Source organism: Pteropus medius, unplaced genomic scaffold, assembly GCF_902729225.1.
Source record: "Pteropus medius unplaced genomic scaffold, Ma_sr-lr_union100, whole genome shotgun sequence".
Lineage (NCBI taxonomy): Eukaryota > Metazoa > Chordata > Mammalia > Chiroptera > Pteropodidae > Pteropus > Pteropus medius.
In genome coordinates, this window is record NW_024342467.1 from 18,365,100 (window position 1) to 18,380,029 (window position 14,930).

The 14,930-nt window shown below is 38.6% G+C and overlaps 1 protein-coding gene across 17 annotated transcripts in view; it reads left to right on the forward strand.

Annotated features, from left to right (window-relative positions):
* The window catches only part of BBS9 (Bardet-Biedl syndrome 9), a 348,483-nt gene that overhangs the window by 250,805 nt on the left and 82,748 nt on the right, over positions 1-14,930 (forward strand). The window contains exon 22 of one of the 17 annotated variants that reach the window (XM_039862701.1): positions 642-970. The exons of the other annotated variants lie outside the window; for them this stretch is intronic. The gene's annotated coding sequence lies outside the window, so the exon portion shown is untranslated. Of the gene's footprint in view, positions 1-641; positions 971-14,930 lie in introns of those variants that run through there. 17 annotated transcript variants of the gene reach the window in all.

Genomic DNA, 14,930 nt, shown 5'->3' on the forward strand with positions numbered 1-14,930 from the left:
AAAAGCTCTGGTTCTCCCTCCTGCTTAGAACCAGAATATTTGGATCTATCTCCTGAGTCTGAGAATAGGTTCATCTCTCCTTCTAACATTTTGAGGAGGAGTGTCACTATTCAGTGAGGAGAGAAGGGAACGGAATGATCGTTGGAGAGGCAATCAGCAGCATCTACTGCTGATCACATCATCACTCCTGAGAAAACAGACCTCACTGGCCAAAATATTCCAGAAAATAAAATAAGAATACCCATTTCCTAAGATTTTCTTGAGCATATAATTTAATTACATAACTGAAGGTACTTTATAGAGAGTCTGGCAATTACATACAGAGAGGCAGATACATAATAAGTAAACATTCTATTGAGTAAAGCCTTAGTGAAAGGTGACATCTATGTTTGGTTTTTCATGCAAAGTCTATAAAAGAGTTAATGTTACCTTTATAAAATTGTTTTGGCCTTTCAAAAAGAACATTAACAGACAATAATTTATTTTCTATTTTATGTAGTTAAAATGCGAAGAATCTGTTTTTGCTTAGGAAGTCTTTGCCCTTGGATGCTGCCTGGACTAGAACCTTGACTCTGTGTGTTAGGGAGCGAAGCCCTGGTGGAGCCTGCATGGTTACTGAGCTTTTCCTCACCCATCTCTAGCTCCGTGTTGTGGAGGGCGCAGGCTGCATCTCTCAGGACCGTGTCATCTAGGAGGCACTGGCAGGGACCAGAGGGCAGCAGGAATGTTGATATCAATGCCCTCTTCCTCCAGGGCTCCAGCTCCCTCTGGACGAGCCTGCCGTCGTTCTGTCAGGTGATGCCGGTCCCTCGGCTCCGATACCTCTGTCTCTTCCCATTATTCCTCCAGCCTGGGAGCTGTTCCCTGGTCTTGCTAATCTCTAGGTTACCTCACCACCCACCCCCTGCCTGCCTTCCCAGCTCCTCTGTACCTGTTAAGCCCTACATTAAAAACCCTGCATTGTAAATACTCCAAGTGGCTTCTGTTCTCTTGATTAAACCCATACTGACACAAAGCCCAACTCCAAATGTCTTGTCATACAAAGCTAAACATTTTATATCTCATAATGAGATTTTGTTGTTTTTTGAATATCTATTGGAATTGTCAATAGTAACCCATATACTAAAGTGTAGTCTTGATAGCTGTTTTATTTTTTGTAAAATTTTTAATATATACATAATTTTAATTAACTTATCTATTTTCAATTACTGTTGACATTTGACATTATTTTATGTTAGTTTCACGTGTATAGCATGGTGGTTAGCTGTTTGTATAATTTACGAAGCGATCCTGCCTGATTAGTACCCACCTGGCCTATACGTAGTGACAGCTGTTAGTTTTAGATTCTTATAAACAGAAAAGGAGATTAAAAATTATAAAAAAATAAAATGCACTTCTGTTATTAAAAAAAAGTTGGCAAGTTACTTCACATGGGGACCCGTTATAATAACCTAGAGACAAAGAACAATAGTTCTGAAATCGAAATGCCCAGCTTCAAGTGGCCCCTTCTACTTATTAGCATTGGGGGTTTAGGCAAATGATCTTACTTCTCAGTACCTCAGTTTTCTCATACATAAATTGTTGATAATAATGGTACACATTAAGCCTCAAAGAGATTTTGGAAGGATTAAGTGAGTAATGCACTAAAAATACTTTGAGAAATGCTCGACATGTAGTAAGTGCCCAGTGAGCATCAGCCATCAAATCATCATCACTGTTGTTCAGCTTTTCCTGGCCATGACTGATTGATCAGCTTGTCACTGTGGAGGAGAACTGTAGGTCCTAAAAATAAGTTTTAACATGGATTAAGGATGAAAATGTGTATACAGGGAAAAATCCATTTGAATGCATGCTCCCTGAAATACCTTCTTTTTCTTACTAATTTGTTTACCATGATCCGACTGCTTTAAAGCGTGCATAAATTAATACATATACCCACACCTTAATCTTTCAGTGGCCCAGCATGCCAGTTTTGTTATTCACACAGTAAGTGCCCTGAAGTACTATGCATGAATAAGCAAGCGTAGCCTTAGTTTATCCACTGTGGCTGTTTCAGTCATGGCCCGTAAGCAATGGGCCTCTAGCAGAGCATCGGCTGATTCATTAAAGTGCGTGTGGTGGCCATTAGCTGTGCTAACACAGGAGCTAATAGGTGGAACAAATATCAGGAATGGAGAAGGGAGAGAGTATCAACTGAAACCTTTTCAGGATGTGTTGTGTTGTGTTTGTTTTTGTTTGTTTTCAGAAAGAAGAGAGCCGTCTTCTGAGAGAGATGTAAAAAAGCCAGGAAATACTAATGACTTGTTAATTATTAAAATGGTTGTTAAAAACAAAAGGTCTTCTACTTAACATTTAGATTTTCCTGTGAGTCCTACTGCTGTTCGTTTATTCATTAGTCCTAAAAATATTTTATGAGATCCAGTAAGTTGAAAACATTTGGTTTGAGATGTGGATATTTGTTTTGTCACTTACATTCTGCTAAGTTCCAAAAAATAGTTTGAGTTGCCTGTTAGATTTGTCAAATAACTTGCCCCACAGTAAAACTCAAGTGACAACAAAGGGGAAAAAGCAACGCTGATTTCCTTTGTTTAGGATTGCACTTATGATTTATGAATTTTTCCATAACTACTGATGTGTAAATGTAAAGACAGATTATCATTGGGATTCATTTTATAGCTGAAGATCATCCCGTAAGAGTTGGAGGTGGTTGATGATATATGTGGTGTGACCGGGCGATGTAAGAAAGACCCGACCTGCCTTGAAATACCCTATTTTTCTAGCTTCGAATACTTAGTTTTATCATTAAAGTTATTTGTTTTATTTCAACATTGTCTTGGAATGTCCTTGTATCATGGTTACCTGGGGGGAATGTATCACAGAAAACTCCCTGTGAATACATTTGCCCACATTAGTTCAAGCAGACTGGCCTGGTATCCTCAACCAGTTGGTTAGTGATGCCATCTGTCAATAGTTGAAGGATGGTAACTTTGAAACATCAGAGTGAATTGGGTCGGTGAGACCTGATGGGAGGGAGTGGTGGAGGACGGAGACTCAAAGAAAGCCTTGTGAGGGTTAGAACATTTCAGGTGATGGAAATCATATGTCTCTTGCTTCAAGGAAGCAGGTAAGTTTTCTTGAGTCTGCTGGAAATTCCAGATCTGTGAAATAATAATGGATGTGGGCCATTAAATATGATGGAGGCGACGAAAGGGGAATATTAACGTTGTGGTTGTGAGCCTTTTGTGGGGTCAGAGACGCCATTGGGACTCTGAAAGCTTTGGGCTCTTTCCTCCAAGAAAAAACATAAAACGCCCCAAATGTAACTTGCAGTAGCAGGGGATTTTCTGCCCCTTGAAGCCCATTCTCGGGCCCAGGTTACAAACCGCTAGGCTAAAGAAAAAGTTGGGGCTTTTAGGATCATGCCAGTTTTTATAATTTTATTATTCATTTGGCAAGCAATTGGGAACCATTGTAGTTTTCTAATTCTGGGATTGGCATGGTCGTAGTAATTCTTACATTTCTTATAGAAAACCTATGGAATTCTATGACATAGAATACAGTGGCTGATGCAAGGTACAATAGAGTTAAAATAAGTGAAAAAGAGTAATAATTTCAAATATCATCAAGAGAAAAATACAAAAACTACATTAAGTGTAATTTTATTTCACCATAAAGGTGTTCTCATTGGAAACTTTGACTTAGTCATGATAATCAGGAAGATTTGTTAGCAAGTTATTGGTAATTTTTTTTTTACTCGAGATGATTCCTGTTTTTCCTTTTCTTTCTGCACAAATCATAACATGATTAATTAGAGCAAGGTATTTTGCTTTTATGACTATTTGTAAACCTTCATTTAGACAATCTTGACATGTTTGCAAAAACATTTGATATAGATTCTTCTTCCAAATAGGCAAGAGAAGCAGGAAATACAAGTACAGAAAATGATATTTTAGAATTAAATTATGCGATATAACATTTATTGTATAATGTTGCATAAAATATACAAAGCATCTAACATATGATCCCGTTCATGTAAACTTATATACTTATCTGTCTATACAAAGCTGGTCTCAGAAAGAATTGTCCTAAAGATGTTTTCCAAAATATTAATAATGACTCTCTCTAGGTAGAATAATCTGACTGATCATTTCTCCCCTTTTTCAATATAGCTGAGTCTGTTTCAGTAACCTAAGAGTGATTTGAGGAGGTTAGTGATAGTTGGAGTGGAGAGGAAGAAATAAATTTGGGGAGAAATATTGAAGTCAGAATTGAAAGCACTTGAGGTCTCAATAAAAGAAGAATTATGAATTAAATATGATGATGAGGTTTTGAGCCGGTTGGCATAGTTAATAGCAAATTTGGGAGGGATGTGCACCCTGTAGGTTGAGACACTTTTCATTGGAAAATTGGCTTATTAATGTCAATATCTTGAACTATTATGTAAATATATGAAGTAGCAGCTGAGTAGTAACTAACAGTGAACCAGTTCAGGTAAAGCAGAGATTGGAGTAAGCACAGGCTGGTGCTGAATTGTGATTCTTCTGTCATAGAATTCAACATTCTTGAAAAAACAAATATCTTAATTTTCATATATTCCTGAAGAGAATGGACAAGCATGCTTAGTTTTTCCATTTTAGAGACTGAGATCACAAGGTTGGGGAGGTGCAGACACTTCGTCACGTTGCAGTGCTTGCTGAGTGCAGAGGCGGAGTTTCCCTGTTGGATGACTACCATGTTGCCTTGGGTGGGAGAAAAAGTCCATCGCTGATGCTCATGTGTCCCATCGTGATTGGTCTTTTGGCTGTGACTCTCTTCTTTTTAAATCTCGATTAAAAAAGGGCTGTGTTGCCAGAAGCTGTGGTGGCCTATTTTTAAAGTTTAACTGATAACATAGATGAGATGCTATGAAGAATAGCTCAAAATAGAAAATAAAATTGTATCATTGAGACAAAAAGGGATATCCTGGAAATAATATTATGTTTAGTAGTAAGTTTTAGAGCTTCTAATCATACTGGTCTTTTTCCTCCCCTAATTACTAATTTTAGAACATGTTTCTTTCAATTTAAAAGTCAGTCAGCCTCAAATTTGTCTGCTGAAACTATGTTAGAAACCACATTATTTCCAGTTCGGTTGAAATTATATGGTATTAAACCTGTATCTTTTCCAGGTTCTATAGACTTTGAAATGCTGGGATTTAGCGTTAGTGTGTCAGTGGCTTTCAGAGGTTCAGATCCTCGTGTTGTCTGGGCCGTACACACTTAACATTTCTGTTTCTGGGCTGTTATGGACTGGAGATGGGATTTACTTATTTCCTTTGGATAAAAGTGTATTATTTATCCCAATTTTAGAGGTGGCTTAGTAAGCCAGATTCTGGATAGAAATCAAGAAAAGGGGCAGTTTTACATTGTAATCTCATAGTTTGAGTAAGTCATGAATTCTAGATGAAGAATAAAACACCTCTATTTTCTTCTGAGAAATAGCTTAAACAGAGGCCAAAATGTTTGGTAATTGATAGCCTGCCTTAAAATAATTTGGCCCTTGACCTTGAGCTGAGGAGTAGTTACCCTCTATGTCGACCTAGCCCGAGGTGAAGAGATGGGGCACCCTTCTCGGACTTTGGAATCACCAAGCTCAAATCTTTGATTTGATTCATCGTGTCCCTCAATAATTAAATTTTACAGAACTTCCTATCCCATGACTTTTGCTTTTTTCGCATGTCTCTCTCCATTGGCCTGTGAAAACATGGTGTCATTGGCTTCTGAAGCAGTCTTACCTCTGTGCCCTCACTGGCGCGTATGCCTTGCCTGGAATCACCTCCAGTTTTCTTTGACAGAACTAATTTAGGTTCTTCAGTCTCTAGTGAGTCTTTGCTGACTTCAGTCTTCATTTCTTAAGCTCATCAAGGTCATTAATATGAAACACTTCAAACTTTACCACTGAATTCAGTACCATGTGATTTTTTTCCCTTGGCTTAATAAGATGATAGTTTGATCTCAATTAAATTTTACTGTCACCTTTAAGCTTTCAAAGACAAGAACCTTCTTTTTGAGGCAAAGTGTCTCAAAAAGTAAATGATTGATAAGTAGTTGGGATTCGTATTAAGATGTTAAAAAAAGAAAAAGTTCTGAAACGAGACTTATTGGACTGAGACTTAAATATTTGCTAATGTTAATTGAGCTGAAGTGAGACTCTTTTATGATATTCACCTTGGCACGAGGCACTTAAATTTAGCAAGAAGCCGTATTTGTTAATCAGTAGAGTCAGTGCAAAAGTACCCAGGAAAATCTAGAGAAAAGAAGTTAAATCAAAGCAGATTTCTCAACAAGTCTCAAGTAGTCGGGATAGAAAAACATAGAAAATATTTCTACATTGCCAGACATGGCCACAGATTTGATTTCTCTCTAATCAATACAAAATTGGAATCACAGCCATTTAAAAGATTCTTAATGTTTTAAAGAAACAAAAGACACTTCATTTTTTTCCCGTTTTAATTAGTTTTGTTCTTTTGTTTGCTTGTTTATTTTTGTAGTTGTTTGGCCAATCAGTAGTAGATTGATTTTCTTATACGGAGGTCTGAGAGGGATTTTTCTCCTGGGTCTTCATAAGGTGGACATGATGTGACGTAGTGAATAACAGCCTTGACGGGGTGAGAAAATACGTCGAATTAGTTGCTACATTGAAATCCACAATTATATAGTTGATTAGGTGTGAACCTTAAGAAGGTGATTGGTTCACTTAATCCGAGTTGTTCATTTTTGCCAATTCTTTGCTGCAGCGCAGATAGCCACTGGAAAAAGGGTGAATTCATTCACTGATTGAATACAGCGCCTGATGACTCATGAGTAGCTGGGTGTAATTCTTATGACCACACAACGGTGGGTGGAAGCCTGATTTCCTAACTCTGGAAATCTTTTTTATGCTCTTTCAGTGGGTGGAGGTGTGTATGGGGGAACAGCCTAAGTGGTCTCTGTCCTCTCCAAAATTCAGGGACAGAGTTTAGCCTTATTGCTCAAGGCTCTCTGTCAGCGTTGGATCTGAGGCAGAGTTTTCCCCCTCGGTCTAAATCAACTGGGTTAGGTCATTTTCAGCTTACAATCAGGAGTAATCTTGGAATAAAGGTGCTGTCACAGCACCTCACATTCATAATATCCAAGTGGGGTGTAAAAGGCGTCCTCGTGGATGTGTGGGTCAGGGCAGCCGCAGAGAGAGCCCCTGGGAAATGAGGTGCTGGGAGGTGCTGGGAGGGACGGAGCCGCAGTCAGAATCTCCTTTTCAGCTGCATGGCGGTGTGCTCCTGAGAAAAAGCTGTGAAGCAATGAACTTTGTTTAAGTGAAATTCTATTTTTAGTGCATTAGGAAGTTGCTGAACGTAAAAGGGATTCCGTTAAGAATCATTCTTTAAAGAGAACAAGCCCCTATGTTGTGGCATTTCATATTTTTATAGACTCGGGGATCCTTGCCTAACTTTTGGATGCGTGGGTTTTAAGGCATGGGTTTTAGAATTGTGAGATTTGGGAGACAAAGCCAAGATCCTGCTTTTCCCTCACTCTAATTAGAAGCTGACTTCTTTTTATTATCGTTATTTTGATAGATGCTGAACAAAAATCCCAGGTTTCTTCCTGGTAACTTCTCTCTTTGTGCAGAAAGCCAGTTGCCTGTTCAGAGGTGGTCCTGGTTAGCTGTTCAGGTGAAAAGGAATTCTCACGGGAAGCCTTTTTTCCTAATTGCTTAAGACCGGAGCTGATACAGTCGCTGTTACCAGCCAAGAAAGCATGCTTTATTGTCTTAGCCAGTAATGTCTTTTATTGAGAACACGTTGAATGGGTGATTTGTTGGGTGGTGTCTTACTCCATGTCTTCATCACACGCGTGTCCCAAGCCAATGACTATGTTTATTAGTGTTACAAAAAGCAAAGTTCTTCCTATAAAATTTTTAATACCTACTATCCTTTGATCCTCACTTTGTGACTATTGAATGTCCTCTCCACTCCTGGATAATCTGGCAAGTCTTAATTCTTAAATAGTATTTTTCGTGTAAGGACAAATGCCAAGGATTCATTGGAATTCATTGGTATGCCTATTTCTTAAACAGTAATTTATTAAGATGTTATTTTTTCTCCAGATAAGCTGGCAATTTTATATTCTTTCCTTGTAAATTAATTGAATAACAGGCCTCCGTTTCGAGAATGAAGAATATTTGGAGATGTTAAGTTCTTTATTCTTTAGCATAATGACAATTAACATTGTATCTCAGTTTACTAAACATTATTGCATACACATTCCTTTAATTGGCCCTTATGATAACGCTGTGAGGCAAGCTAGTATTACTTTGCTCCTTTTTACATTAGATAAACAAGAATTGTCTAGAAAAGTAGAATGACTTGCTTGAATTAAACAGCAAATTGGGACTCACACTGATAAGTCTAAGGCCTGTGTTCTTTCCACCACACCAAAGGATTTTTAGGCACGTTTTTGCTGGTGGAAGAAGTGGTCTGGGCCATATCTTTTCCCCTTTCATCCTGTGCCCACATCTTGGTCCCTCTCGTACCGGTAACTCTGGCCAGAATGGTTAGCGGATGTGTCTGGGTCTCTGCTCTTTATTAATTATGTTGTTTGCAACCATCAGGGAACATTTTATGCCCAACCTGCAAAGGGGTACGGTAGAGGCTCAGGGCTCTCCTTTCGCTTACTCCTCTTGTTCCTTTTAATATAAAGAAAATATCTCAACTTAATGTCTCAATATTATAGCTTTGTGACCACAGGGAAGACAATCATCAATATTAGAGATATGATAAACTATAAACTATACATAAAATCAACTATACAAATTATAAACTGTTACACTGAAGAAAATGACGAAGTTTTTGAAGAAATAGAAAATCAAAACAAAGCTATTTTATGGAGAGACCTACGATGATCAGCTTAAAGATCGCCTCCTTCCTCCAGCCACCTATACCTGTGTCCACAAATCACTCACTTTCCTTTTTTCCAATATCTATTTCCTCTTTCTTCACTGTCATCCTGTCTTCTGGAACACTTGGACTAGGTTCACTTCCTCCTTCCCAGCCCATGCCTCGTAGGTAAGGAGTGGCACATTTTAAATCCTCTGTGCCTTAAGAACAAAAGCTCAGGCCTGGAGTTCTGAGTTTAATACCTTTTTAAATCTTGGAATTTTGCATTTTTTCCTCAGAAAATGGAGACATAGGTGCTTGTCCCACTTGATTCGCATGGTTGTTATGAATACTTAACGAGATGGTATAGGTCAAATCCTTAAAGCAGGATGTGGTCGTGCCCTGGTTCCATTACTGATCTCCTGTGTGGTTTTAGACAAGTCACTGAACCTCTGTAGGCCTTAGTATTTGTGCAGCTTAGACAAGATGATTTTGAAAATCTTTTCAGATTCAACTCAGTTGAATTCCATTGAATGTATTGAATTACAGTGTTATGAGCTATAAATAAGGGTATAGTTCTTGTTCTCAAAGAACATATAATCTAGGGAATTGAGACAAATGTAAATAAATCACTACTGTGTGATGTGCTAAGTATCTTATGATCTTGTCCTATAATTCTGATTGTATAATTGCTAACATCTTTTCTTCTCATTAATTTTAGAGCTTATTTCTCTCCAGAGGAAAGGAATTTATCAGACCTCTAGATAAGTAGTTTTCATATTAGGGAATGGAGTTTGCTTGATTTTTAGTGGAAACATTACTGTCCATTGATTTTATATATATATTATATATATATATATATATATATATTATATATATGGTAAAGGTATCTGAGATACCATATAACATTCAGGATAGACTTCTTTAAATCAAAATAACCAGTTGAAGTTCCCATAATGACAAACTATTGAGAAACCTTTGGTTTAGAGCGTCGTGGAAAACTTCGTTGGTGGGTAGTCCTAGTTAAGATTTCTCTTTTTGAAAGAAATTCACTTTAGGAGAAGAATCAGCTAGAAGAAGACTGATCTAGAGATTTGCACCCTTCCCCCTCTCCCCCCTTTTTAAATGAATCTGATGCTAACTCTTTGTTGCTGAAATTGAGTTTTTCTCCAGAAAGTGGAAGGAAACCTTGGATATTTAATACCTTATCAAAGTAGCATTGCTGACCAAGACCACGGAGAGATTAGCATTTCTGTTCAGGCAACAGCTGTAAAAAACCAGAGAAACAGTCTAACTATCTTGAATATTGGTAAACCAAGGTGTGACTGGTCAGCTTATCATTCCTAGATTCCTGCCAGAATGGATTTCTGACCTCCCGGAAGTTTATGGCAAGCAGCTCCCCAATAATGTGTGTAATCCTTCAAAATATTGTGTTTTAATCATCAAATCATAATTTTTCTAAAGATTGCTAAACCCCACTTTTCTAAGGTGTCCTTAGGGGAATTTAAATGCTGGCTGCAGGAGAAAACTCTAGAGAGCTGAAGCAAAGACCTCGTCTCTAACCCGTGATGGTTCCCATCACTCGCACACCCTGGAAGTGCCCAGGTGGCATTCTGTCCCCCGTTTAAAGTCTCCTCTGGATGGGTGGTGTGAGACCTGCTATTGTATCCAAATTCAGCTCGTTATCACATTTTCGGATTTTAATACCAAGAATTTGAACAAAAACGTAGCTGTGTGAATCAGTTTCTCGGGTGACAGTAATCTTTTGTTGTTATTCTCCGAGGATGGATTCGGGTTTCTGGTAAATGGACTCCTTTGGAGGAGTCTGCTTTAAACTGTGACACCTGTTTGATTTAGTTAAGTAAACTAGAAAGTGAGTTATTTTTAAAAGTAGCTTGTAATTCATACCGTTCTCATCAGATACTATCTTCCTCATACAGTTTACTTCAGCTGCTTAGAAGGAAGAAAAATATGTGTCAGGTTTAGAGGGACATCTCATCCCATCAAATGCAAACTGCAGCGTTTTAAGAAAAGGTCTCATTTTAACATATACCATATTCACTGGTTTCCGTTTGTAGATATTTTTTTTCTTTTAAATATTTTTTCGCTGAGGGAAAAGTTTTATTTTTTCTTATTTTTTCCTCCTTTTTGTTTTTGTTTATGTATGTATGTTTTATTTTAACACAGGAACTTTCAATTAGAATATTGATGCCAGGACTGAAACTCACATCATGGATTTTCCCCCTATTTTTATTTAATTCTAGTCTGTATTAGAAATGTACATAAATATTTACTATTCTTTTGGCTAGTTTTGTAATTCAAGATTACTTTGAAAATAGTCATTAAAATTATTTTCATAATTAGGAAAAAACTCACTATCTCACAAATGTTTATCAGCTTTTCCCGCCCCTGTGCCCCTATTCGGGTCCTCACTGAGGCATTTTTTAAATTTTCTCCATTAAGGTCAGTACAGCACCTAACACCTAGTGGGTGCTCAATTGATATTTGTTGAAAGATTGAATAAATACACATTTTATTTTTGTTAGGGTACATTCATCTCAACCTCTAGTCACAAGAAGAAGTATACTTTCCTACCTTCCTAGAATGCATATTTTTTAAATTGAAATCATATAAAAGCAGAATGAAATTTAAAAAATAAGTGAAAATTTTGCAGAAGTGAATTTTCGAGTTCCAGACAGCCACAGTTCTGAAGAAACAGTGTGAGCAGACGAGGCACATGGGCTCGTGACTAGATAGGCCTGGCCTTTGATCTGGCTTCGCGTTTGTGGACAGTCAGTCTCTTAAAACTTTCAGGGCATCAGCTTCATCATGGCCAAAGGTAATCGAGCAGCTTCACTACACAGTTCTGTTATGGAGATCCTACGAAAGAACTCGGTCTGGACAGAGGAAGAGGAGAGGGCCGTGGAGAAGATGAGAGAGAGCCTCACGAGGGGCGTCAGCGAGGGCTGGTGGGACAGTTATTTTCTGGAATCTGGATGACGATCCTGATATTGGGAGATGTAATTCCAGACAAAATACCAAACAAAAATAAATATAGTAGATTCTAAGATTTTAATTTTAAGGCACATTATTGGTTTGATCGTTTTCGAAGATAAAAAGTAAAACCAGCTAAATAAACACAGAGATGGTAAGACACATCCCGATTTGAAAAACATTCAAATGTTTGTACGCACGTCAGGAAATAAATACCTACCAAGCAAAGTGCATTAGGGAAATGTGCTATTCGCTGGGCCCCACAAACTGGTATTCTAGGTACTAACTCTACTTCTGAGAGAAGCTTCTGAGGTAGTACTAAGCCAATATGTGACCCTTCTAGGATTTACCAGTGAGATTTATTTCAGATCAATCAAACGGATATTTGTCGATACCTGCTATGTGTTAGATCATGTACCAGGTACGTGGGACATGATAAATAAGACAAAACTCAGTTTTCATAGAGCTTAAAAGTATCTAACAGGTAACTGTAAATGTGATGGGTACAAGAGAAGGGGACAGCAGGATGCTCTGAGAGTATAAGGTGTGGGGATTATGCTTTTCATACTTTGATAAATAATATATATAACTTAGTTGCAAAATCAATCCCATGGAAGGATGTTGAAATTATTGGGACTGTATAAGCTAGAGATGAAGAGGCAAAAGAGAGGGCTGTTATTGTCTTCAGGCATATAATCATTTTTGTATTTGTTTTGTTTAAAAAAAATTTTGGTTGGGTGTTTAGCCAGGGCACATTGAACAGTAGTGAAACGCTAAGTAGACTTTATTCAGTGCTGTGTGCTAGCTGTCGTGACAAACACGTTTATGTTGTATCTCATTTGATCTCACAGCAAATGCCTCTCTTTTACAGAAGAGACAACTGAAGCTTAAAGAGATTAAGGGACTCTGTTGAGGTCAAACTACAGTGAGGGGCGGGGCAGGACCAGAGCCCAGATGCGATTTAATCATCTGTGCTATGGATAGTTTCTAACTTTCCATACCCGTTGTAGTTGTTTTATGTTTGAAAAGTATATAATTATTGCAGGAGTTACACACTCAGATGACCCCAGGGCCAAGCAGGTAATAGAGATGTGTGGATGGAAGACGATAAGGTGTGACGTTCAGGACTCATGAGTGTTTTCCTGAACCAAAGGCATTCAGACATTCAAATGTGGACTTATTTAAAAGAAGGACACACAGAGGAATCTGTGGGCCCTTTATCCCTAGGAAGTCAGGTTGGTGGGGGACCTCATTTTTTTTAAGACTTTTTCATATTAACCCAATAGTCATTTGCGTAGCACTTATCATCTAGCATAGGGGTGTGTGTGTGTGTGTGTGTGAGGATACAGTGTGGTATGTAGTCACTGCTGTGTGATTTTGAACAAATTGCTTAACTTCTCTGAACCTAGTTTTCTTTATCAAAAATAAAAATTACCTCCAGGGGTCGTTGAAAGATGCAGGAATAACATACATGGAGTTCTCAGGCCTGTGCCTGGGACATAGTGAACACACAGTAAGCAGCAGCTGTTGCTGTTTTTTAAAATATATTTGCTTTTCTTCCTAGACTGTTAGTCTTTTGCAGGCAGCTCTTAAATCACATGCATCACCATCGCTTAGCACAGACTTGGTATTGCGCACCTCCTTCGCCGGTTTGGTCACGCACGGCTTTTCACTTCTTTCAGTGAGTAATGACAGCCATCGAAGAGCTTGAGATGGGTGCGAATGAGCTGTTTCCCCACAACTTCTCTTGCTGGTCATAATGAAAGTAAGTCTCATGCCAAATTCTGCCCCACACGAAGCCATTTATTAAACAAACATTCATTATTACGGAACAACTCAGACAGCCTGTACTGCAGGCTGGGTGAAGGCTCAAATCTATGTCTTTTAGGTAGTAACACACCTTTCTGGAAAGATTCACTTGAGGCAGATTGGACAATAATCCAAGGCAGGATCCATTTACCCTCAGAATGGGCATCCGATAGCTAGGAACCTTTTGCCTCGAAGGTGAGACACAGTATCATTTAGGTTCAGGCCTTGACCATATTTCTTCGGTGTCTTCCTGGGTTCTCATACCCCAGGTTCCCTGCTCATGCAGAGAAGAGTTTAAATATACAAATATTCAACCAATTCACATATCTTAAACACCATTAATTTTGCCAGTGAATCTCTAACACCCATAATATTGATGATCAAACCTCTGATCTCACCAATCAAAATCCATTTCTAACATTCATTATGGTAATTAGAAAGTCTCCGTGTTGCTGGAGAAACCAATAACCAAAGTGGTAGTCCCCTCTGGCTTGTGAGCTTCGTTGTGGATGAGAAGGATAGCTGTTTGAGCACGAACTTGGACTCTGCAGCAGTGACTCTCAACCAGGGTGATTTTGTCCCCAAGGAGACATTTGGCAACGTCTGGAGACTGTTGGTTGCCACGACTGAGGGAAGGGCGCTGTTGACATTTAGTGTATGGAGTCCAGGGATGCTGCTGACTTCCATGGCGAGCGCCCCACAACAAAGAATCATCTGGCCCCAAATGCCTTTAACAAGGAGGTTGGGCAACTCTGCCCTAGAGAGCAGCTTAAAGTGACTCACATGCTCACGTCATATGACTCTGTCTGTGATGATGTATTTTAAAGTTAAATTACAGCCTTTATAACACTTGCCACGTAAACTTAGCAGTAAAGACTTGAACGTATTTAGTAATTCACTGTAATGTAACACATGTGGAAGGCATGAATTTAGTTATTTACTACCTATGGTAGACCCAATAAATAACGTAGCCTATAAAACTTTTCAAAAATGATAGGCCTTGGTCTTGCTCACCTGGAATGTAAGGATGGACTTGTGTTGCCCAGGCAGTGCTCTTATAAATTGCCGTCTCAGTGGACACTCTTGTGCTACTGAGTTAGTTATCAGGCTTTTTAATTGACTTCAGTATAACAGACATGCACCGAATGCCTGCTGTGAGCCAGAGACTGTGGAAGGGTTACAGAAACAGTAAAACTCTGGCCCAGAGGAGTCTGCAGCACAGTGGGAATCAGGCACG